Below are 26,524 nucleotides of genomic sequence, written 5' to 3'. Positions count from 1 at the left end.
GATGGGCCCTGCCAGGGGAAAAGAAAACGGCCCTGGATTTTTATTTATCCATCTACCTGTTTGTCTGTCTGACTATGGATCTTATAGTTTTAAAGGTGTGTATTTAGATCAGGTTGTCTGGCCTACTCTGTAATGCTGTCTGAAGGGATTAAATATCATTTTGGGGTCTCGCTGAAGATTGTGCCATTGGAATTAGTGAAAATAGATCAATGAACTAATTTCAGAGAAGGAGTAGATGGCACCCAAGAATACATAACATAGTTCCTGGGCTTTGAAGGGCCAATAAAACTTCTTGTTGTGCATTGCAAATGGCTTTTTCTGTGCAGCTCTTTTAAACAGCCGTTAACAAATTATACTTGTGGAAAGCAAGTGCCACATGGGTTTAAAGTTCTACTGTTCTGATTTGGGAGCTTCGTAGGATTAGTAGACCAACAGGTCTGATTTCCATTTACACTCAGGACCCTTGACACTGCTCTGGCCTTAAAAGATATGTCTATACTGAAATTAAACAACCATGGCTGGCCCATGTCAGCTGACTTGGGTCCCGCTGCTCAGAATGCAGGGTTGTAAAATTGCAATGTAGACATTCAAGCTCAGGCTGGAGTCAGGGCTCTGGGATCCTCCTCCCTCAAAGTGTCAGTAATTTTGATGGGAGTTAGGCACCTAAATACCTTAGAGCATCTGAACTTTAGTATATATGAGAATCCTACTCAAATTATGTAGAAGGGTGGTTGAGGATCTGAAAAGTATACCCATACTGGCCAATTCCTCCTTCCAGAGCTAGGGTCAGATCCTCAGCTGGTATAAGTTGGTGAAGCTCTGTTGATTTCAAAGGAACTCCAACAATTTTGAACCACTGAGGGTCTGATTTCTAAACTTTGTTGGACTTGGTCCCAGTTAAGTCATAAAGGTACCTAGCTGACCATTGCATTACTCCATCCTGTCACAGCAGACCTGTCATGATGCACAGTATGCTGCCTATCACTGTGGACCAATTGTGAACTCCCTACTTGCATTGCTGTGCAGTTACTCACCTGAGTAGTATCACTGAATAATGGTAAAGGTCTGCATATTCTATCATTGAATCAGCACCCATCCATGGACTGTATTTGGGGGATTGGTTGATTCGATTCCTAGCAAGAATTTTAAAAATGAGGCATATTTTCCAATGTTAGGCGAGGATCTTAAAGTGTTTACTGAATTTTGTAGAACTGTAAAATCAAATTAGGAAGGTGTGATGGAGTATTCACCCCACACCAGCATGGATGGGGTTAAAGAAGCACAAGAGGCCAACTAGCCTTAGGCTGCACCTACTGGGGAGCTAAGGGGCAATGAGAGGGATTGAGAATGGAGCTCACCTGGCCAGGAACAGGCCTGGCTTCTATAGACACTAGGAGCTGAGGACAGAGAGGGGGCTGCTGCAGTGAGGTGAGCCTGCAGTCAGAGGCACCGATTTCCTGAGTTCCTGGGGGGTGCTTGGCCCCCACTCTGCTCCAAGCCCTCATCCTCACCCTGCCCCTGCCCTGCCCCATTCTGCCCCCTCCCACTTCTTCCAGGCTCCTCTCCTCCCCCTCCCTCCCAGCACCTCATGCATGCTGCTGAACAGCTGATTGTGGCAGGTGTGAGGTGCTGGAAGGGAGGGGGAGGAGCTGATCCACGGGGCTGCCGGTGGGTGCTGAACACCCACTATTTTTTCCCCTGGGTGCTTCAGCCCCGGAGCACCCACGGCGTCGGCATCTCCGCCTTCAGTCACACTCCCTGATACAAGTGGGGCGAGTAGGAGGCTGAGAACGGCAGGGTAGGATGCAGTCCAGGGAAGCAGCAGTAAAGTCGGAGAGGGATAGACCTGAACTGTTGATTTGAGGGTCCCTGGGTTGGAAACCGGTGTAGAGGCCTGGTCCAGGTCCCCCTACCAGCCACTGTGGGAATGGAGCAGTCAGCACAGTGGAGATGGAGGCTGCCTGAGACTCTGAGGAAAGTGATTCTGATACGACTTCGGAGGGGGAGGACAATGGTGACTTGGATGGAGGATCTAAGCCATGCAGGAGAGGCACTGCAGCTCTTGACCAGCGAGATAGGGGCCACAGAGCAAGTGACTGAGGCAATGGGCTGAGCGACCACTGGATGGGGCATGGACAGTGGCGAGCCACTTCCTCAGATGAGCCAGGAGAAGGTGCTGCCGAGTGGTGAGTAGCATGACCCTGTGACAGAAGGTTATTTACTGGTGATGCTTTATTACTGTATAGCAGTATACATTTAATTATTAATGTACATAGTGTCATAATGCTAAATATTTTAGGCCAGTCCAGTTCTAGAGAAATCGGTGACCCAGCTGGTCTCTATTAGCATCACTCTGAGGATCTGGCCCAATAAAGCTATGCTGATTTACACCACCTGGCCTCTTGTGTGTGCTTTAGATGCTACAGGTGAATTCAGTGTGTGTTGGTTCAAAGGGCATGATTGGAAAATGGAGATAAAAGATGCAGTTATTGTTGAATTAAGCAAGTCTCAGAGCTATTCAATCTTTGATACATTCAATCAGAAAAATATGGAAGCACAGATAACCAGACCACCCTGAAAAAAAAACACCCTCATTTAAAACTGAACTTTGGAACTCCTACAAAGGAATTAAAAAAAAAAGAAAGGAAGACTTGTTTCTTTTCACCCACAATGTTGATGTCTGTGCCTGCTTGCTTCTTTCACACCAATGCATAATGTCTTCGGATGCTTATCACAATAGCCCCCTTGGTAAATGAATATTTTTATTGCAGTAGCCTTTGGAACGTTACCAGAGAAAGATGGTAGATTCCCACCGACAATATTAAAGTTTTCCTAGTCACTGATACCAAACCATGGTCTAATGTCTAAACAAAGCCAAACGCTTGGGAAAATTTAGATTTGACCCCAGTGTGCATGTTAAACAGTTTACATTACAGCAAACTCGAGTTTTCCCTAATGTGCGCAGCACTTTGGAACTTTGTCAAAACGGAACAGTTTCAAAGCTGTATGATCTTCACCCGGGGGCCTAATTGAAGCGGCATGAAAAATATTTCTTTCTGTTTTTGTTTTTTTTTAAATAAAGCTGGATCTGAAGCTGGGTATTCTCCAGAAAAGCTTATGAAACTGACAAACATTTACCTCCCAGTCCTACAACCCTAAAACTTCCATCATATAAATTTAAAGCAAAGGTCAGACTGAGGAAAAACATATTAGAAGAAGCATGACATGCCAAGTTTTATTCTCCTTGAAAAGCCAGCTTTTTAAAGTTCTCTTCCTTTCATATGTGTTGTTTGAAAAGGGATCTAAAGAAAAGCCCAAATCCTCATATAAATACATATACTTTCAAACAGTAGGATACCTATGAGCATGCATATTTAACTGTATCTCATTTTGGTGGGCACGCCATTTTGCAGAGGTTTTGCAACACACGTTTTTGTTGTTGTTTTGTGTTTTAAATGCAGTTGGCGTTCGTGTTCTTTTAGAGCACTTGAAGAAGTTTGTTTGCTTCCAGTCTAAATAAACATGTAAAAAAATGGATGTTTGTGGTTGCCAGTGGCACAAAAATATGTATATGTTTCTCTCCAACCAAAACATTTTTACAGTATGTATATATATATATATATATATATGTATGTATATACTGTAAAAATATGTATATATGTGCTCCAGTATATATTTTTCAGAGTAACAGCCGTGTTAGTCTGTCTTCGCAAAAAGAAAAGGAGTACTTGTGGCACCTTAGAGACTAACCAATTTATTTGAGCATGAGCTTTCGTGAGCTACAGCTCACTTCATCGGATGCACGATGATTCCACGGTATACATCTGATGAAGTGAGCTGTAGCTCACGAAAGCTCATGCTCAAATAAATTGGTTAGTCTCTAAGGTGCCACAAGTACTCCTTTAGTATATATTTTATGTGCCAAGATTTACCAAAGTGACATGTCTTAATTTGTGGGTTCCCAATCTGAGATACTTTAAGTCCCCCCAAAATGGCCTTAAGTTGGACCAGGTCCTTAAAGAGACTTGATTTTTGTAGGGTGGGTTTTCAGGATTCTCTAATGTGTCTCCACATGAGCATTTAAAAATTGAAGCACCCAAAATCCCCAGTCACCTTGGAAAATCTTGGACATATTACTGAAATATCTTGTATGCACTCACTTACACCACTGTAACCTCATTGCTTTCATTGATGTTACCCCTGATTTACACTGGTGTAACTGAGAGAAGAATCAAGTGCTGTTGTTTTCTATAATCGGGTATTGTAGCCTTTATTTAATCTGATTAACTGCATGGATGGGGAAATTTAGACTTGCAGTGTGGTTCATAAAATTAAATCCAGATTATTGGATACAGTTGCATAATTTACAGTGTGTTGTCTATAAAAAGTTTTAATCATCCAAAAATATATCTGCTTCAGTGAGTTTCTACAAATCGAATGCAAATAAAATATATTTCCCAGCCAAATCCTCAGCTAATTACACCAATTGAGGATCGGGCCCCTACTTTTACCTTTAGACTGGATAGTATCTTCTGCTAAGACACTATCAGAAACTAATTTTATGCAGGACACTGAGGATTTATGAAATGCTTCACAGTATGAAGGTTAATCAAATGGCTCACTGTAAACTTGACCACAGGAGACATCAAGGATTATGAATATTAGATTTGCACTGTATTCAGTTAAACTCTTTACAGCTCTCCTAGAATATTTAAATAGAGAGATTTCACAACAAGAGCCCCACAACATATGAAGTACTTTCAGCTACTGTTACTGCCAAAAATAAGGGTCAGAGATTTTGTTTCATGTTAGTGGATCCCATGTCACGTGTAAATGCTTCAGATAGAAGGCACATATGATACCTATAGCCGTTAATTGAGTAGTCTGACCAGTCAATTCAGTATGTCAGATTCTTAAGACTGATTATTTAGCATTCACCAATCCAGATGTACTGTATTACTTTCAAGTAGAAAAACCCTCAGTATCTATGATATTCATCTTCTCTCACCTCCTAATAGAGGTTAAGAAAATGTACAGTATCATTACAGCAATGTCAGTGGCTGTGTATGTCTGATCTTTCTGCTTGGCTCTGATGAGTACTAGGTTAAGAAATGACTCTACATTCAGTTTAGGATTAAAATACTTATGGAAAAGTCTTATAGAATTTAATGAGGATGAAATCAATCGGCTCCTCTGTAAATTTAATAGGTGTCTATAGGAATTATTCCCAAAATCTCTAGAATTTTTTTTCCCACAGATCTTTATTTAACCACTTGATTTCTAGACATTAAATAATAATGCACAACAAATCAATTATGCAATTAGTTTTTCCTCTTTTGTGTTTACAGAATGTCCATGAACAGTTCATGATTTCTCTGGATTTATTAATAAATCAAAATTATTTGATTAATTGTTTTAATTACTACTTTTAAAATTTGGCTTGTTAGTTGAAAGCCACTGTTTCTTTGTGATTGGTTAGATACATTTCTTTTCATTGATTGGGCCCACAGTCCTATAAACAATTAAGCACATGACAGTGTGACTTCTCATGTGGTTAAAATTACTCACATGCTTAAATGCAGGATCAGGGCCTCATTCAGCATAATTCTTATCCTCAGATTTCTGGCGTGAATGCTTGGAAAACACACTTAAAATTGCAAATGCCTTTCATTAGACTTTCCCCTTGGAGCATTGATACCATTGAACGTAGAATTCTCAGACAGTTCAGGAAGAACTGGGCATTCAAGTCTTATTAAGCAGAATATTATTACAAGGGCAAAACTTTTGCACATAGGGCAAGGACTCGATGTTCAAGCATTACGATTTTTCTGTGCAGATGAAAAAAAATAGAAACAAAAATATGTGACAATAATTTGAGAACTTCAGTTTCCATTTTCACACAATTTCATTGTTATCAAAAAGTTTACAACTGGCTCTATTATTATTCCTCAGATGAGAACCTGTCTTTACTTGCAGTCATGATGATCATGCCGGGTAACTGTTGTGCATATTGATAAATATTGGAGATGATCAGAAAATGAGAAGCCATTTCAAAATTCAACCTTTTGAGAAAAATGTTCATTGGAATTTTTGAAATTTGAAAAATTGCAATTCACAAAATAGAGCTCTTTTGTAATTTCTCTGAAATATTCCTTCCTTTCCTTTTTTCTTTCTCAATCCAAAATGCCAATGACATTTTTTTTATCAAAAAAATCAAAATTTCAAAAAACGTCAACCAGTTCTAAAAAAAATATACTCAGTTAGAAAGGACTTTACAAGCAACTTATTGGAGAACTGGAAACAATTCTTTGTCACAATCATTCAAAATTTAAATGTAAGGATACAGGTTTGTTCCTCAGATCAAAGAACAGCCTACCTACATTTTCCCATGATTCAGGATCCAAGCCACTATTATTAGACTATCTGCTGCCCTTCTCACACCTACACAGTGTCTTCAGAGAATTGCCCTTATTTGTTGTGCAGGATTTCAATGCTGCAGGCTATCAAGAAAATTAAATGGGAGCAATCACTTCTCATTAAAACTTAAGTCCACAGAGCCAGGGAATTTACTGATGTGATTTGTAGGAGCTGAGATTATTTCTTTTTTTAGAGATGTTGGCCTGCGTTAAATGATTTTTAGCTTATTGTTTTTCATGCTCTGGGACTTGTTATCATATGTAAGTAGTTTCCGAAGAAGGGCATGTATCCTATGTGTGGTCATTACTTGATAATAAAATAGAATACCAGATAGTAGAACAAAATACTGCTGTGTTTGCAGAGGGTAATCAACAGTAGAAAAACAAAATCTCCTCTGGCTTTCAAGTGAACCTTAACTATTTCATCATTCAGTTAATGATGCAAATCTTCGAGCTCTATTGGAAATGCCTATGTCTGAAAATAGGGGAACAAATGCATTATGGTTTCAGTGGTCCCAATGCATTTGGTTCTTTATAGCCAGTGAGGGCTATATTTTCCTCTCACTTCTACCCAGGTGACCCTCACGGAGTTCAATGGAGTTGCACCAGAATTTAGTCTGGAATGAGTACTACCATACATTCTGTTGTTCTGAATTTAACTCCTTATCATAATGCCTTGTGCTAGACAACTGAAGCCAGCAGAGCACTTAAGTATGTGCTTATCTTTAAGCACATGAACTATGCCACTGGTGGGTTTTGGGTTGTTTTTTTTTTTTTTTTGTTCCCTTCTCATGGGGTCGTTTACCTCCTCACATTATTTAGAATCTATTTGTTTCCTTGACTTCAAGACTCATAGAATCATAGAATCATAGAATCATAGAATATAAGGGTTGGAAGGGACCCAAGAAGTTCATCTAGTCCAACCCCCTGCTCGAAGCAGGACCAATTCCCAGTTAAATCATCCCAGCCAGGGCTTTGTCAAGCCTGACCTTAAAAACCTCTAAGGAAGGAGATTCTACCACCTCCCTAGGTAACGCATTCCAGTGTTTCACCACCCTCTTAGTGAAAAAGTTTTTCCTAATATCCAATCTAAACCTCCCCCACTGCAGCTTGAGACTATTACTCCTCGTTCTGTCATCTGATACCATTGAGAACAGTCTAGAGCCATCCTCTTTGGAACCCCCTTTCAGGTAGTTGAAAGCAGCTATCAAATCCCCCCTCATTCTTCTCTTCTGCAGGCTAAACAATCCCAGCTCCCTCAGCTTCTCCTCATAACTCATGTGTTCCAGACCCCTAATCATTTTTGTTGCCCTTCGCTGGACTCTCTCCAATTTATCCACATTCTTCTTGAAGTGTGGGGCCCAAAACTGGACACAGTACTCCAGATGAGGCCTCACCAATGTCGAATAGAGGGGAACGATCACGTCCCTCGATCTGCTCGCTATGCCCCTACTTATACATCCCAAAATGCCATTGGCCTTCTTGGCAACAAGGGCACACTGCTGACTCATATCCAGCTTCTCGTCCACTGTCACCCCTAGGTCCTTTTCCGCAGAACTGCTGCCTAGCCATTCGGTCCCTATGTTGATGGACCTGTGCAAAATTGAAATGGAGGCAGTGGGGGGACAATGTGATTGATACTATACCACTGAGATGCACACAGCTTCCCAGCTTGCAACAAGGTTTAAATAGCATGACTTTGGGCATGTCATACAGCGTCAGCCCCCGTCACCATGTGGTCAATAACAGCACATGCAACTGGCAACTTGTAAATGAGTTTCTATAACAGAGGCACATTATTGCTCTATTAACGGAAGGCTAGCTTAAATTGCTATTTTTTAACCCAAGGAGAGAGTGTGGTTTAGTGGCAAAGTAAGTATAGGACCCTCAATACTGCAGTGTCTGAGCACCTCATAATCATACTGCATTCACAGCGCTCTCGCAAGGTAGGTTATCGCTATTTTTACTAATGGAGGACAGAGGCAGAAAGAGATTAAGAGCCAGATTTTCAAAGGTATTGAGGCACCCAATTATGCAGCTAGTCACCTAATGGGATTTTAGCCCCCTAAATACCTCCAAAAAGCGGCTGCTAAGTGACTTGCCCAAGGTCACACAGGAAGCCTGTGGAAAAGCAGAGAATTCAACCCACTTCTCCTGATTCGCTGGTTCCTTCAGCACTAGACTAATCATCCTTTCGTGAGAAGGACCAATAGTTTCTAGCCTCGATTCTACCATTGACCTGTAGTGTGACTCCAGGGAAGCCTCAGATGGCACGGCCCTAAAATGAATGTATTGAAACTGCTACTCACCTGGTATCTATGCTAGTTTTCTGAATTCTTTTAGTGAGAACAACTAATAGGCTCTTCATCCCACGAGCAGGCCGAAGACTCCAGGAGTGTGCACTGTGTTTCCTAGGAGGAGAAATGAGGAATACGAGGAATTTCACTTGATCTAGACGTGGAGTGTAATTGTTTTCCTGGGATGTGCAAAAAGCATGAAGGCAATTTATTTGTTTCAATGGCATGAGGGGAGGAGGGAAGAGCAGGAGAGATATGTTCCAACCTGAGGACATGTACAGTGCGTGTGCACAGAGCTGAGAAAAAAAAGGTATGAGAGGTCAACCGTTAGCTAGCGATATGACAAGGATGATAGGGCTTGATTAAAATGAAGTGTGTAGCGGAGCTACTGAATCAGGAGAAAATGTATTTCACTTATATGTCTCTCTGTTCCTATGAGCAGTGGAAAGAAAAGTGTTTTCATCCTTCAGGCCTTATTTATGTCTCCTTTATCATCCTCAGAGGTTTTGGTTTATAGAGGGTCAGAATCTTAATCGGTATAAATCATTGTACGTCCATTGACTTCATTGGAGGGGACTTCTTTAATGGAGCCACTCCGATTGACAGCGGCTGAAGATCTGGCCCAATAGCTATTTACCTTTCTAGCTTGCATGTAGTATTTAGAGCTGGTTGGCTGTATGCAGGGAAAGGGGTGACTGTGCTGTAATCCTGCTAAACTCTTTATGTGCAGTCCCATCAAAATTGGATCTAGATGGGAAGGCAGGATAGATGTGGGATTCCAGTTCCAGGCCCGTATCTACTCTTGCAGTCAGTCAAGTGGAATTTTGGGGGCCTGATTTAAAGCTCATTGATGTCAAAGAAAAGACTCCCATCAAGTTCAATGGGCTTTCGATCAGGTCTTTTATGGGACCGAGAACAACCTGTTTTAGTTAGAGTTGATATGGGGAAGAGTCGGTTCCTGTCACGGCTCCAGTTGGACAGTAGAGCAGGAAACACACAGTGACAGATGGGTAGCTGGATGGGAGTCTACATATCTTTTTTTGTGTACTGCCCGCTGAATCCCAGGGTCAGCCTCGCCACAAACTTCTTCTCCCTGTAGGGCCCTCGTTAGCTTAAGTTTAGTGACCCATGTATGTCAGACAATTGCTTCTTCAGGGTTCTTTCATAGTTTGCCAACCTCGCATAACTTGAATACTGGGCCCCTAGATATCCCCATTTCCTCATAGCCACACAAAGGCTCGGGCCATGAGGAGAACCTTGCAGCTTTGCCTCACACATTGTCTTGCACAGATTTCATGTGACAAAATGACACCAGTCCACTTTTTATGGTCAATTAATTGACATGCCCCCATTACCACTTAATGTAAATGACCTGTGCACAGCACCCACACTCTGCAAAATAACAACCCAAGGGTTTCCCATTCTGCTTCTTTTTACAAGGCTGGTTGCAACCTTCACCTTTTTGTTCAGATACTGGCCATTTTCCTGACAGGATGATGGGGTCCTAGGCCTCACAAGGCTGCTCATATCTCGTGACTCTCCCAGTCAGGTGGGATGGGAGGTGAGTGAAGAACGACAGAGACAGCTAGCTTCTACTCTCCATTACACTGATGTAAATCTGGTGTAACTCCACTGAGTTCAGAGAAGTTGCTTGACTTCAATAAAAGTCACCCCCTATTTACACTGGTGTAATCGACAGCAGAATCCACTAGCGGGAATAAAAGTAATAACAATAGGAAAGTTAATGAGCTAATGGAATATGTATTTAATAGAGAAAAACTAACATTCTTTCCAGGAAACATACACAAGAATAATGGGCTAGATATTAACTTATGAAATGTTGCCTACAGTAAGTTACTGTTGCATGTCTTTCTACTGTAGACAAAATGAATTGGAGGCTTTGACTTAACATAATGAAAATGTTCTGTATTTTCCTCAGTTGAGGAGTTTCTTTGAGACTTTATATTAATGTTTCATTATACATTAGATGGGAAAGAAATCTACTTGCTTTTTTTCTGCCAGCCTTTTTATCAGACATTAGAGTGTATTTCTACCGCAGTCGTGTGAAACAAGCAATTGTAGATGTTCGGAGCCCGTAGCAAGAAGTGCCCTTTGCTCGATGTTCTTCCCACATCAACATCTGTCATCAAATCTAGCAACAGCTAGTTTCAGGGGAGAGGTTAGAACGTTCCACTGTGATAACACAAGGCGTCGTCTCTTTCGGTTACTCAGGTGCGTACGAAAAAAACCCATAAAGGGTTCTGCTTAAATTTCCATCGCTGAAGAGTCACGCTCTGAGGAATTTGAAAAAAGAAAATAAGAGTCAGCAGATGAATAAAGATATGGTAAACTAAACCTCATTTACATCAGGCCAAATCCTCACCAGAAGGAGGAGTCCCATAGATTGATCACAGGACCCAAGTGAGTGGATTTGGCTCATTATTGTGCAATACTTTTCCCTACTCCAGAAGAAATATATTTGAAGTTTTTTGTTTCAACATTGCAAACTGCTGGACATGTAGTGAATGACCCTTGTGTTGGCATAGGTTATAGGATGGACAGTTTAATTATTTGTTTTTCTAATAATATTTCTGTGGGCTAAGCAGGTAGCACTGCCTGTAGTTAAGGTTGCCTAATATTACCATTATAAGTCCCTCTTTTCAGTTGCTTATATCTTTGCCACTTTAACCATTTGTGCAGAAATTTTCTATACCAGCTGTCTGTCTCAGGCAGATGATTATTATTGTAAGCGATGCCTGCTTGGCGGGGTGCTCTGTCCCTCTCTAGAAGTGGCTAGTGAATGATGAGTTTGCTACAGCTTTGGCTATGAGAACTGGGCCTTTTGGCTCAGGCATTAAGATCAAAAGTTCCCTGGTTCGATCCCCGCTGCCAATGACCCACTCAGGAGCATTGATGTTACATTGATTGATTAAAGTTTCAGCAACAATGGGTTAATTGTTTCCAAGAATGGAATGCATTATTTTTCCCATGTAAAAAAAAAAATTCTTACAACCATTTCATTGAGAAGCTTTTACACCTCCGTGCTTTAGAGCAGAGACTTGAAATGTGGCAGGGAGTTATCTTTGTGTCAGGGATGTGCCTTTTTACCTTCCCAAGATGAACTGTCCAAATTGGCCAAGTTATAAGACTCTAAAAAATCTCAGTGCCCACATGCTCACTTGAGACTTCTTAGAGTTTGGCAGCTAAATTCTCTGAAGATTCCCTCTACCCTGAGCATGCTCCAGCCCAGTACTGCTATGGCTGAGCAAGACTTTCCCGGTAACTGATGCTTCCAACTGTTGCAGGCTGTGGAATGAGGCATAGTCCTGTGAAAAAGGAGTATGTGATCATGTAATTAAAGACTGAATGATAACGCATATAGACAAGCAGGAGGTGCATAGAGATTGGGCAGGCAACCTCCACTCCAGCATTTCCCAACATCTGCATGTTCAACTTTGCAACTTTAACATTCTTTTAACATATAGTGGTTTGGGACGTAATTATTTACATACAGAGATGCCTAGAGGCCCCATCTGTGACTGAGGATGCCATTGTGTTGGGTCAGGGATCGGCAACCTTTGGCACGCAGCCCATCAGGGAAATCCGCTGGCGGGCCGGGACGGTTTGTTTACCTGCAACGTCCGCAGATTCAGCCGATCACAGCTCCCACTGGCCGCGGTTTGCCATTGCAGGCCAATGGGGGCTGGGGGAAGTGGCGTGGGTCGAGGGATGTGCTGGCCTCCACTTCCCGCAGCCCCCATTGGCCTGGAATGGGGAACCGCAGCCAGTGGGAGCTGCGATCAGCTAAACCTGCAGACGCTGCAGGTAAACAAACCATCCCGGCCCGCCAGCGGATTTCCCTGATGGGCCGCGTGCCAAAGGTTGCTGATCCCTGTACTAGGCATTCTGCAAAGAGACTGTTTGCCTCTAAATAGAGAAGATGAGCAAAAAGCTGAGGACTTGGGAGGGAAAACAGAAGAACAGACTGGTTAAGTGGGTTGGGCAGTTCCATGCAGCAGGTTGGAAATGGGAAGATAAATGAGGACTTCTGAGTCCCAGTTCAATTTCCTGTCCTAGACCAGTGGTTCTCAACCAGGGGTACATGTACCCCTCGGGGTACACAGAGGTCTTCCAGCAGGTATATCAACGCATTTAGATTTTTGCCTAGTTTTACAACAGGCTATAGAAAAAACACTAGCAAAGTTAGTACAAACTAAGATTTCATACAATGACTTGTTTATATGGCTTTATATACTATACACTGAAATGGAAGTACAATATTTATATTCCAATTGATTTATTTTATAACTATATGGTAAAAATGAGAAAGTAAGCAATTGTCCAGTAATAGTGCGCTGGGACACTTTTGTATTTTTATATCTGATTTTGTAAGCAAGTAGTTTTTAAGTGAGGTGAAACTTGGGCGTATGCAAGACAAATCAGACTCCTGAAAGGGGTACAGGAATCTGGAAAGATTGAGAGCTGTTGTCCTAGACGCTCAAAAGGAGTCACTGCCTCTTGGTAGGTGTCACACTCATCCTCCTTGTGTGGCCCAGGCAAGGGCAACTCACGAGAAATCCCACTGATTTCTTGTGCTGTACTCTGTCTTGTGAGCAAATCACTGGAAAGGGTGGAGAGAAGCAAATCATCTCAAAGGAGGCAGAGCCATGGCTCCATCCTGCCCCACAACAGCTCATAGAGGAAGCCCTGGAGTAATGTGCTGCCTCCTAGTAAATGGAGCAAAGTGACTACCAAGCAGCTTTGGAGGAGATAGGGCCCTCCACCACCAGAGCAGTGTCCCTGTGCACCGCCCTTTATTCAGGGGGGTGCAAAACTCACTATCCACTCCACATAGTAAGATTTGGACACAACCTAGATTCAGTTGTATGGGTGTATTTTAGCAGCTTTTCTACGATTCTATGGTGAATCCCAATGCTTCCTTTGACAGCTGTATCTACCAGATTTAATTAAGGAATAGAGCTACAGGAACTCATCCCTTTAGATTCACTTGGGTTCTTGTGTCTGTTTTTAGTTGCAGGTCGTGGGTTTAGAGCTCCTGAGCTTCCCTTTGAGATTAGTTATTTGACTGAGTTTAAATCTGATTGTATCAATCACCCACTGCACCCACCGGCCTACCCACACTTCTGCTTCTGCCCCTCTATCCTAGGGATTACACTGATATAGAGACTACCCCAATGGACATAACGGGTGCTAACCCCCAGTTTAGGTAAGGTTATAGACCACACACTCAAAGGCATTTAGGTGCCTATCACCCATTGATTTCAATGGGAGGATATGGGCCCATATCTCTGACCAAGGGCTATGTCTCTGACCTGCTCTCCTTTCCCAGTCTCTCTCCACCCACCTCTGCTCTGCTAGTGACACCCACATCAATACTCCTTTCATTTCCTTCTCATACAAATATCTCTGCATCTTCTTCCATTCTTCCCTTTATACTTGGGACAGCCTCTCAGAATCTGTCTGCTAAGTCACCACCCTAATTCAAGTCACTCCTAAAGACCTGTTTCTGCAGTGTCATCTACCAAAAATGAACATGCTTACAGCCTTTAAAATAAAAACAAACATATTGGAATGTCCAGCACACACACAGGTCTAAAGTGCAAAACCCTGCAATAATATAATTTGTGTCTTTCCTTAATTTTTTTATGCTTTGTCTTCTCTTGTCTGTCAGCTCCAGTTAGACCACAAACTTTTAGAGCAGAGAACTGTCTCTTACGGTTTCTCTGAACAATCAGCATCAGCATATTTCTGGGTGTTAGCGTGCTCAGAGGGAACCTGAGATGTAACTACTATGTTTAGACTAATTTTGAGACAAAGCCTCAAAAACCAAACATTTTTTTGCATGGTTTCCACACAAAACCCAAAATTGATCTGCATCCTTTCCTCTACCCACCCTTAACGTTGCTGGCTGAGATTTTCAGGAGTGGAAAAGAGATTTAGGAACACAAGTTCCCATTCAATGGAACATCACTTAAGGGCTTTTGAAAGTCTTTCCCCTGATTTTCTGACATTCTTAACTGGGGCTTTCAAAGGAGGCCATAGGAATTCAGCCCCCTGATACCACAGAATTTCAGTGGAAACTGGGTGCCTAATTCCCTGAGGCTCTTTTGCAAATCTCAGCCTTTGTGCTTACACATGCAACTTCAACATTCTCTTAACCCAGATTTCACTTCACTAAAGGCCAGACTGAGGGACACACTGTGCACCGACGCCTGGGATCCTGGGATCCAGGAGGTTTACGGTACCTCCTTACACTCCTGCACCATAAACTGGGCAGCAGCTCAGAAGTGGAGAATAGCCCCACAAGGCTGCTGTGTCCCTCACTCCCACTCATATAGGCAGCAAGTGTCAGGGAATGGGCAGAGCCAAGGCTGTTGTTGCAGCCAGCAGAAGTGCACTGAGGGATGTACACTGCAACAGGTGTGGATCTGGTACGTCTGGCACTGAGTAGAGGGGAACCAGGAATCAAACTGAGACTCTGAGAGTCATGATCAGCTTCCTGGCCTGCTCCTGAGGCCCTGTAATACTGTGCTCACCAGAATGGCTAACACATCAAGCCCCAGTGAGCGTACACCTGTGTAGGTTTGAATCCCTCTTCTGTTAGGCCTGAGCTGGTTGTTGCCTCTTTAGAGAAGATTTAGAGGTGACTTGATCATGGCCTATAAATACAAATATTTGATAATGGACTCTTCAACCCATCGGACAAAGCTATAGCACAATCCAATGGCAACAAGTTGAAGCTAGAAACATTCAGATGGGAAATAGGATGTACATTTTTAACAGTGAGGGTAATCAACTGTTAGAACAATTTATCAAGGGCCATAGTGGAATCTCTACCAGTGGCAATTTATAAAATCGAGATTGGATTTTTTTAAAAAGATCTGCTGTAGGAATAATTTTGGAGACATTCTATGGACTATGTAATACATGAGTTTGGACTAGATCAGGGATCGGCAACCTTTGCACACGGCCCGTCAGGGAAAGCCCCGGTGGGCCAGGCCGGTTTGTTTACCTGCAGCATCCACAGATTCGGCCGATTGCAGCTCCCACTGGCCAATGGGAGCTGCTGGAAGCGGCGGTCAGTATGTCCCTCGGCTCGCGCCACTTCCCGCAGCTCCCATTGGCCTGGAGCAGCGAACCGCGGCCACTGGGAGCCGCCATCGGCCGAACCTGTAGACGCGGCAGGTAAACAAACCGGCCAGGCCCGCCAGGGGCTTTCCCTGCACAAGCGGCGGAACAAGTTTGGGAACCACTGGACTAGAATATCATACATCAGCAGGACGGATGCTTATATACATCCTCCTAGCACAATTTGTCTACTAGCCCAAGAACTGCAGCAGTCGGTTGCTCAATGTTTCTGCCGCCAGTACAATGAACACACCACATTTACATACTATCACTGTAAACATAAGGCATCCGATATACTGAGAATGTAACTCATAATCCTAAAACCTGTCCAAATCTTAATTTCCTTAAATCATTAAACCTCTCTTTTGCTTGGTTACTCTGTTGTAGACCTACCACACTGTGAACGTGGTAAATTAAAAAAGCAAGTAGTATATATTTTCAAAGCTAAAAAAGGGACCATTTAACACTACAAAGAGAGAGAGAGAGAGAGAGAATAAATTGCTGATTTTTTTTCTTTACAAATGGCTGGGAGTGTTATAATGTATTTGATTTTTTTTTTCCAGAGGTAATCTTAGATGTGGAGTGAATGAAGTGAAGTCTGTTATCAATCCATAACATCTGCTGCAGTGTCAAGTGATGAAATGGGTGACTCCAGCGCCCAAGACAGCTGGGATGGCTTTCTTAATGCAGTAGGGTATTGTGCAAACAGACAGGCACTGATACGGTCTATGGTTGTCACAATTATTCAGGCTGGTGATACATCTTCCTGTATTAGCTGCTTGAAAAGCCCTATTTCTTTTAAAAGTAAACGACTGTATAACAATCTCCCATTCTGGTCTATAACTCAGATGAGTGCCAACATAATAAAACACTGGACATAAAAAATAAATATAAATTAAAATTTGTCACCAGAGCAGTAAAGCATAAAATAAAAATATGCAGGCAAAAAAACAAACAAACCTGCTTACAGATTCTAGAGCTACACAGTAGTGTATGCCCTTGTTGCGGAATCTATACTGGTGAGATTATTCTGTCTCCCTGAAGAGCCTCCCCCCAGTTACTGGGCTGTATGGTGTATTATGTTCAAAAGTTAGAGATCAGAGGAGTTAGAGATGGAAAAGAACTAACAGGTCACTGAGCACATCCCTCTGCCAATGCGGGATTATTACTGCTATGACTTAGGATGGTTTAGATAAGGAAGCATATTAAAATGTTCCAAATAGAAGGAAAGAAAAAGGAAAAATATAGATTTAGAATCCAATTTGTAAATAATCATGGGCCTGAAGTCAATGGGGGCTCTGTAATTTAGCACTTTCCACACACTTTCTTGATATTAACTAATGAATCCTCAGAGTACTGCTAAGAGATCAATATCATTATTAAATGTAAGTGCAAGCCAGATGTAAGTGCAGATTCTGAAATCAACCCTTGCTACCAATCCCTCTCATGAGGTGTTTTTTTCTTCCTATTATAAAGAGAAGAGTCAGCCCTATCCTTTAGGTCAGGGTACAGTGTCTTCAGATCTGTGGATTTGGTCCCCCCTTCCAAGGCAGGGAAGCTGAGGGGGAGAGGCTAAATACCAGAACAATGGGCTTGGAGGAAGGCAATGAAGAAAAAATCAATCTTACCAAACAATTCATGTCTCTACTCTTACGCAGCTCTGGTATGCCCCTCTGCTAGATGGAATCAGACCTAAACAAGTAATGAATAGAGAAGACAATTCCCCAGCCCATGACCCTTTAAGACATCCGTAGACCAGTGGTTCCCAAACTTGTTCCGCCGCTGGTGCAGGGAAAGCCCCTGGTGGGCCGGGCCGGTTTGTTTACCTGCCGCGTCCGCAGGTTCGGCCAATCGCGGCTCCCAGTGGCCGCGATTCTCTGCTCCTGGCCAATGGGAGCTGCTGGAAGTGGCGGCCAGTACATCCTTTGGGAGCCGCAATCAGCCGAACTGGGAGCCGCGATCAGCCAAACCTGCGGACACGGCAGGTAAACAAACCGGCCCGGCCCGCCAGAGGCTTTCCCTGCACAAGTGGTGGAACAAGTTTGGGAACCGCTGATCTAGACAGTTCCAAGGGCACCAAAGCCACTACAGGTAGAAACAGAGTCAGTGGCAAATGTCAGAAAAGCCCATAGCTTATATGACAACTTTCTAGTGTCAGGTGTGAGTGACACCCGTAGAGCCAGAGCTGCTGCTCCTCCTGCCAAAGTGTGCACAGGAAGAGACTGCAATGGCAGTACTGGGAATCAATGTCTATTCCCTGTTCACACTGAGGGTCAAATTCCAGCCTGGCGTAGATATGGCCCCATAGCACTGTTGGAACCCAAGCATTAGGTGCACATTAAGAGACTGGTCCTGTCCTCATCAAAGTCAGCAGCAAAATTTCCATTCTTCCTACGTGGAAATGGGCTCGGGATTTTCCATTGCTGAAGCCATGCTATTCTGTACACCTAGCCACCAATCAGCACTGTAAATAGGTGGGATACCCCAGACCTGAGCAGGGAGACAAGGGGTTAATTCCTTGAAGGCAGGGCCAGGGAGCCTCCCTGCCCTGCGGAGGCTGTGCGACCCTGGAAACAGAGTGTGAAGGCTTTCACCTGCCCCCCAGCTACAGGAAGCAGAAAGGGAGAAAAATGGATCTTCTTGCACTTAGTGAAGCAGAGCTAAGTAGCAAGAGAACCCGAGAAGCGGAATGCTTCTTGTCTGCTTAAGGACTAGGTCAGACTCTCTTTGAAAAGGTCTGCAGATAAGACTGTTTAATTCCTTGTTTTCTTTGTTTGCTAAGAGCCTGCCAGGAGTGGGGAAGGGAACATGTTGCACTGGCCTTCAGCGGAGGGAAGCTTAGGCCTTTTCCCTTAAAAAGAGGCCAGAGCCTTAAAGGAGTAGGGGGATATAATTCCCCCCTGGGCATTGTCTCCCCTGTGTTCTGGAGCCTGTTGTTCTAGCCCCAGCCTAGTCCGGCACAGGTGCAAATACTAGGTGACGTGGGTTCATTTAAAGAGGTGAATGAACATTGCACCCACTTCTGCAGTGTTTTCCCAGCTCTTACTGTCAATGTAAACGTCTGCGTAAAGCCCTATGTCAGGTAGCTATGGGCAATAAGGAAACCTTAGGAGTGCAATTCCAGTGGAGTTGTGCTGCTAGGCAGCCAAGGATGGACCTGGTGGGCTTGGCACTAAAATCGCCTAGTGCGGTACTTCTCAACCAGGGGTCCGTGGCCCCCCAGGGGGCCTCGAGCAGGTTTCGGGGGGGCTCCAAGCAGGGCCGGCATTAGACTCGCTGGGGCCCAGGGCAGAAAGCCAACGCCCCACTGCATGAAGCTGAAGCTCAGGTCGCTGAGCCCCGCCACCTGGGGCTGAAGCTGAAGCCTGAGCAATGAAGCTTCATGGGGGCCCCTGTGGACGGGGCCCCAGGCAACCTCCCTGCTTGCTACCCCCTAACACCGACCGTGGAGTTTATATGCAGAAAACCCGCAATTGTGGCACAGCTTGGCCATGGAGTTTTTATAGCATTTCGGGGCGGCCTCAGAAAGAAAAATGTTGCGAAGCCCCGGCCTAGTGCTCTTTTCCAAGAGGAAAGGAGTACTTGTGGCACCTTAGAGACTAACCAATTTATTTGAGCATGAGCTTTCGTGAGCTACAGCTCACTTCATCAGATGTTTACCGTGGAAACTGCAGCAGACTTTATATACACACAGAGAATATGAAACAATACCTCCTCCCACCCCACTGTCCTGCTGGTAATAGCTTATCTAAAGTGATCAACAGGTGGGCCATTTCCAGCACAAATCCAGGTTTTCTCACCCTCCACCCCCCACACAAATTCACTCTCCTGCTGGTGCTAGCCCATCCAAAGTGACAACTCTTTACATAATCAAGTAGGGCTATTTCCTGCATAGATTAAGGTTTTCTCACATCCCCCCCACCCCCATACACACACAAACTCACTCTCCTGCTGGTAATAGCTCATCTAAACTGACCACTCTCCAAGTTTAAATCCAAGTTAAACTAGAACATCTGGGGGGGGGGGGGTAGGAAAAAACAAGAAGAAACAGGCTACCTTGCATAATGACTTAGCCACTCCCAGTCTCTATTTAAGCCTAAATTAATAGTATCCAAGTCTGCTGCAGTTTCCACGGTAAACATCTGATGAAGTGAGCTGTAGCTCACGAAAGCTCATGCTCAAATAAATTGGTTAGTCTCTAAGGTGCCACAAGTACTCCTTTTCTTTTTGCGAATACAGACTAACACGGCTGTTCCTCTGAAACTTTTCCAAGAGGGCAAACCTTGAAGGGAGTGCAGCAATGGAAGAATGTCTAGCAACCTCATACTTCCCAGTTCCTCATGTGGATTCTTCCTTTGGGGACGAGGCTGTAACTGCCGTGAGCAGGGACTGGCTTAGCTCTCTCTGTAAAGCCCCATGCTGGGCTATGGCACAAAAGCCATATATTAAACAATGAAATATTATTGTTGTGCTCTGTGCACAGGATGAGTAGCCAGGAATTCCTGTATGCTTGTCCCAGCTCTGATACCAATTCCCTAAGTAACCTTTGGCATGTCGTCCAAGCTCTCTCTGCCTTAAACTTCTCCAGCTATGACCTAGGCAGCAATACTTACCATTCTCCGGGCTGTTTGTGGGTTTATTCATCGTGAAGATGGAAAAAGGCCGAATATTATTAACAACGCTTCATCTGTGATGTCACAGCTAGTTGCTATGGTGACTATAATGTCAGATTCATAGGATTTTAAATTCAGATAATGATTAAAAGGAGCAATACATAAATTCCAAAGTAAAGCCTGTTCTGCTCCTATTTAAGCTAGTGGGAGTTGGTCCATTCCTGCACGCACACAAAAATCCCGATGAGTAGAGAGAGTTCCTAGTACCCCTGAAAGTATTTAAAGAATTGTTTTACTATGAGACATTTTTTCCGTATAGTCCATGAGCTGCTCACAGCTGTCTGAGGGCTAGTGAATCACAGAGGTAAGACATGTCCATTATGAACATCTACCCATTGCATGTGGTCTAGTCGCAGCTGTGCCAAGCGGGTGAAGCCAAATAACAAAAGCACTCTATGCTCATGTTGCAGAAGCGCTCACTGCACAAGGTGCCAGGCAGGTGAGAATCAGGTCCAAGATTTATGAAGTAGTCTGAGGTCTAGTGTACGGAAACATAGACTATTTATATCCCCTTTCCAGTCGACCAAAAAGGTCAGCATTTATTTTAACTCACGAGTGTCTCTCTCTTTTTAAAGGAAGTTTCTCGCATTTTAAATTGCTGTTCTAAAGTGCTGGTGCTCATGGAGTTTAGAAATTACTTTGAAATAAACATGAAATTCCATAAGCAATTAGTCCATAACGTAGTTAATTGCTGTTGGCATATGGGAAGGCAAGAATTGAAAATAGTATGATACTGATGCTGTGCAAGTAATCTAATGCATATGCACAATATCTTATATTCATTATTATGCAGATATATGCATGTGCACAGCAGCACCAGATTAAAATAAAACTGGGTTAATATTATGCAGACTAAGAACTTGACATGGTACTGGGTAATTAATATGGACTTCATCAGAAGTATGGTCTGCTGGTTCAAGTAGGGTCATGTTATCTGGGTTCTAGCAGAGCTGGGAATAGGCTTGTTATAAGAACTTACATGAACCATGTACCTCAGTTTCCCCAACTGTAAAATGTGGACAATTACCTACCTGACAGATTCAAGGGCTGGTGGCCACAGAATTAGCCCTGTCAGCTCAGCTCCACCAGAGTGAAGGAGAAGCTGAGTTATGCAGGTGGCTGGGTTTGGTGGATCTGCTGGACTCCAGAGGTTCTATTGGCCCCCAAATAAAACAGCTGGGTGGCAGTTCTTCAAATGGGAACCTCTCAGATCTACCCTGTTCCTTATATGGCTTTTATCATCAAGGGGATTACTCTGGTCGAGATCATCCCTCCTTCTCCCTAAAAGCATGCTAAGAACCCGTATCTACCACGTGTATATGGAATCGTTTGTATTACAGCAGTATCAAGTGGCCCCAATGAAGATCAGGGTCCACCGTACGCACAGTACAAACATATCATAAGAAACCATCCCTGTCTCGAAAGAGCTTGCAGTCTTAAAGGATGAGCCAAAGGGAGTATTTATGGACATTTTAGAGACAGGAGGCTGAGGTTCAGAAATTAAATGGCTTGTTCAAGGTAATCCAGGAGGTTTGTGGTATAGTTGGGAATTGAATCTGGTTCTCGTTAATCACAGTCAGTGCAGAGTTGGGCAAGATGTTTTCGGTGAATAAACGATTTGTTGACAAACCAGTTTTAGTTGTCTCACAATTATTCACAACTTCATGTGGAGTTGGGCTAATAGCTCGGATGGAACTGAACAATCAAAATGTTTTGGTAATGTTGAAAGGAATGGCTTCATTTTGACATTACTGAAACATTTCGATTTTTTTGTCCTGGAGTAACAAAAAGAAGGCAGGAGGAGGAGATGGTGGCCACACATCCTCTTTGTAACCATTACACAGTAGCTGAGGCACTCACCTGGGATGTGGGAGATGCAGGTTTGGTTTCCCTCTCTCCCTGATGTACATGAAGAATTTGAACTTGGGGAGCACCACTTCCTCCTCTTTTTTCACTGCCTGAATTCGAAATGAAAAATTGTGTAGGATCAAACAAAATGTTTTGCTTGACTCAAAATATCTTCTGACTTTTGATTTAGATCCTCCGCATTTGTCTTTGTTCTGTAGTTCGAAAGGCACTTGAATTATGAAAACAGCTTTGTTTTTCAACTCATGCTGGATCTTGGCTATACATATGCAATCCCACCGAATTCAATGGCATTCTACAGGTGTAACTGAGGGGAGAATTTGGCAGTGTATAGAACTGTTTCTACAAATAGCTTTCAGTTTTCCCTGAGACATCTGCTGCTTCTTATCACAGCAGAGTAACTTTCAAAGCTATCTATTTTGTTTATCCAGTTAGGGCCTAATTTTTCCTGACCCTACAAGCTCCTGCTATGTCCTGGAATGTGTGATTCCTGTAGGAGCTTCTGTGTTTCTGGGGACTCCCCCTACAATGGCTGCTATCAAAGTTCTTGTGCATATGGGTAGGGATAGAAGTGGGTGGGTATTGCCACAGAACAACATGGGAATCAATGAAGGATAATCCTCATATTATGAAGCAACCCTCAACAGCCTCTCCACTTTCCCCAGTATGCCTGCTGTAACTCAATAAAGCCCCATTCCCAGAATATTAAAAAAAAGCCAGTGGGGAAACCAGACAAATACTAGACCCGGCAACATATAGAGGTACCACGTCAGGCACCATGGCAGGGCAGCTCCTCTTGAGATGAAGATTGGCAGCAGTCTAACTGTACAGCAATCCTCTTTAGCAGTAGATCACCTTAGTGAGACTCTCGGTTGGCAAAATGTAGCTACCCACATTAAAACTAGAGGAAAACATCCCTACTCTTGTGAAAAGTGTAATCTCTAATGACCACAAGTGACCAGTGGTTTTATAGCTCACCTGTTAATGCATTCTAATTCTTTTTACTTTTGGAAGCTGGGACTAAGAAATCTAACAGAAACCTATTATAAAACCCGATTCAGATTAATCCCTAGTGCATCTAAATTCCAGTCAGCAAAGTTACACCAGCAGTAAATTTGTCTTGTGGGTAGCATTGATCAAAAGCCTTTAAGAACCATTCTTCCGTGGCAAAGAACTCATTACAGTTATAAACTTCTGCTACATTAGTATTTGGCACCACTGGAAAATATCTCCCTGTGTTTTATCAGCCTGGAAACCAACCAATGAAGATGAATGCTTGTTCTGGAATCGTGTTTTGGATTGCAAACGTATGTGGTGAGGAAACATTGCATTTGTCTTCCAATCATAAAACCAATAGGCAAGCAGAGGGGAAAAGTAAACAAACAATTCTTCAGAGATCTTCTAATGTACGATATTTATATACAAAGAGCAACTAGTGTTGCATTGGCTACTCTCAGGTTTGTAAAATATGTCAAAGTACAGAAAATTGGAATGAGTCCTGAGTTTCCATTTACTTTATCTATCCAGACATATCAATTCTTTTACTTGGGGCTGATAAAGTGGAACTGCAGCCGAGAAATGTTTGCTAGCAGAGTTGCCATAATGTGTTGTCACAAAGAAATGCTGGATTTTTTTTTTAAAGCACGTCTTTGATCCTCTGCGAGGCTACTACTTTACTCAATACAAATGTCTTTAACTCATTCTGAGGTAAATATTCATTGTTGTGGGGCAAACGTTTACTCCTGTTTTTTTTCTCTAGCCATTAAATGGTGAAATGAAAGTCATGGGGCTTCATCCTTGTCCCCAAGGAAATCAATGCCAAAGCATTCACTGACATCAGTGCAAGTAGGATCAGGCATTTAAGGTCCTAACTCATTCTCACTGAATTCAATGACCGTGTGTGCTATGTAAAGTATTTTCATAGCATCCATTACCAGAGCATCCAAGTGTATTGGAGTATTTAAGGTAGCTTCCTCACAACACTTCTGTGAGGTAGGTATTATCCTGGTTTTTCAGATGTGGCATGGAGGTGTACTGACCCTTGGCAAGTCATTAAATCAGGCAGGAAGGCTGTGGCAGAATAAGGGCTTAAACCCAGGTCTCTAAAGTCCAAGCCAGTGCCCTAACCAATGGGCTATCCTTCCTCTCCCCCCTAACTACTGCAGACCAGATTGTCAGCTGGTGTAAAATGGTATAACTCGTCAGAAGCTGGAAGTTCAAAGGCGGTGTGAAGATGTCCGGTCCCGCAATTCCCATTAAGAGTCCAATGCCGTTTAGGCTCCTATTATGGGCATGCAGTCTACAGAAGAAACAGAGTACATATGAGTCACACCCTATAGTATTTTCCAAAGCATAAATCCCACTTCTTAGCATATGCGCAATGTGCCTCAGGTGGCATGCGATCAGGATTCATCACCGAATTTGGTCTGCTGGTTGGATCATTAGCTTCCCTGGCCCGGGCTGGGTACTGACAGGGAGCGTGACATGAACACGGATCCGTGCCCCTACACCCATTGAGATAAGTGGGGACTTTGCCTGAATAAGAGAGAGAATTTGGCACCAACTCATCAAATGAGTGGTAGTGTCTATTTTGGACTGGCAAGATATTTTACTGATCTCTTGCATACATAACAAGCTAAATGCGTTCATACTGACAAATTAAGGATATTTCCTGCAAAGTTTTACTCTGCTTTAAAAATGAGCAGATATTGTCTTTGGGCTCTGCTATTCACATCAGCTAATCAGACCTCTGGCTTTATGTTACAGAACAAATGCAAATCATTTAGGTAGAAGCTGCTACACAGTGCAGAATATAAAACAATGAGTTCCTAATGGAGCCTTCCCTTAGCGTATAGATAAACAATGCATTGCAAGAATTTTTAATGGAGAGAACGATCCCCCTGTTAATATTTACCTTATCAATATTTACTTTGAGCTCTGTTAACACAAGGTCCTTTACACTATGTCACTCTTTAGATGGAATTTCTTTTATGAAATTTACAACTTCTCTCTCCAAAGGCAGTGAACAAATAAAATAATAAAGGAGCATAGTCGATGAGCATTATATCTGCAGCATAGTGGTGCAGGACCCCCATAGTTTTCATGTTGCAACTTCATCTTTATCTTGTGTCAAGCTGGAAATCTCTATGCCCACCATAGGTAGATGATTATTTACATGATGGTAGTTTCAGAAGGCCCCAACTGTGACCAGGGCCCATTGAGGAAATTCTTAGTAAGAGACAGTCCCTGCTTTGAAGAAATTACAATCAGCAAAACAAAGGGAGTACTGGATCTCCATTTTCCAGATGCAGTGAGCTGGAGAGATTAAGCTAGTCATAGGAGAAGTTGTGGGGCACAACTATGAACTAAATGCAGACCACACAAGACCATCCTTCCCCAGAAAGCCGGATAGATACTGCTTAAAACTTTGTGGATGCTCATTTGAATAAACATGAATCATCTAGATAGTATTTGTGATCTTCATTATTCACTTTACACACTTTTGTATAAATGCTTCTTTTGTTAACAAAACTGGCTTGGTAAGCTCCTGTCTCATGATTAGTATTATGCTAGTTCTGGTTGGAAGTGGTTGCGCAGCCATCTTGAAATGCCTTTGCCATCCAGTCAAAAAGGAAGAAATATACCATGAGATATAAGTGACCAATCCAGTTTTATTAACTCCAAGCATTCAAAAAATCTAAGCAAACTAATATTAATAACACACCTTGGGTTCTCTGGGTTGTCAGCCTGTAAGATGCATGCCAATAATGTTTTCAGGCTTCTCTATGAAACCATGATGCCTATAAACTCTTTAAATGAAAGCTGATATTTTCACAAAATAACACACCTCTGAGATGAGGTTTGAAGAAAAAAAACCCACCAAATATTGTGGGACTTGGGATAAAAATCAGGAGTTGGCAACTAGAAATGAGCAAATAATGGATTTTTTTTCGGGAGGGGGGTTATTGGCAACTTCAAAAAGTCAGAATAGATTTTGTTTTGGGAAACTCTTTGGAATATTTATTCATATCATTAAAGGAAACTTCAAAATGATTTTTCATCTCAAACAAAAAACATAAAAATTTTATTTCCAAAGTGTTCAATCAAAACATTTCAGTTTGGG

At 42.8% G+C, this 26,524-nt stretch overlaps 1 long non-coding RNA gene across 1 annotated transcript in view; it reads right to left on the bottom strand.

Annotated features, from left to right (window-relative positions):
• Positions 1-10,470: 10,470 nt before the first annotated feature.
• The window catches only part of LOC125630860 (uncharacterized), a 57,154-nt gene continuing 41,100 nt past the window's right edge, over positions 10,471-26,524 (bottom strand). Inside the window, exons 3-4 of the long non-coding RNA XR_007354806.1 lie at positions 22,396-22,493; positions 10,471-11,007 (exon numbers count right to left, since the gene is read on the bottom strand). This is a non-coding gene — a long non-coding RNA (uncharacterized LOC125630860). The remainder of the gene's footprint in view (positions 11,008-22,395; positions 22,494-26,524) is intronic.

This window comes from Caretta caretta, chromosome 1 (genome assembly GCF_965140235.1).
Source record: "Caretta caretta isolate rCarCar2 chromosome 1, rCarCar1.hap1, whole genome shotgun sequence".
Lineage (NCBI taxonomy): Eukaryota > Metazoa > Chordata > Testudines > Cheloniidae > Caretta > Caretta caretta.
The sequence above is the reverse complement of the archived record's forward strand: the minus strand, read 5'-3'. Positions and strand labels throughout refer to the sequence as shown.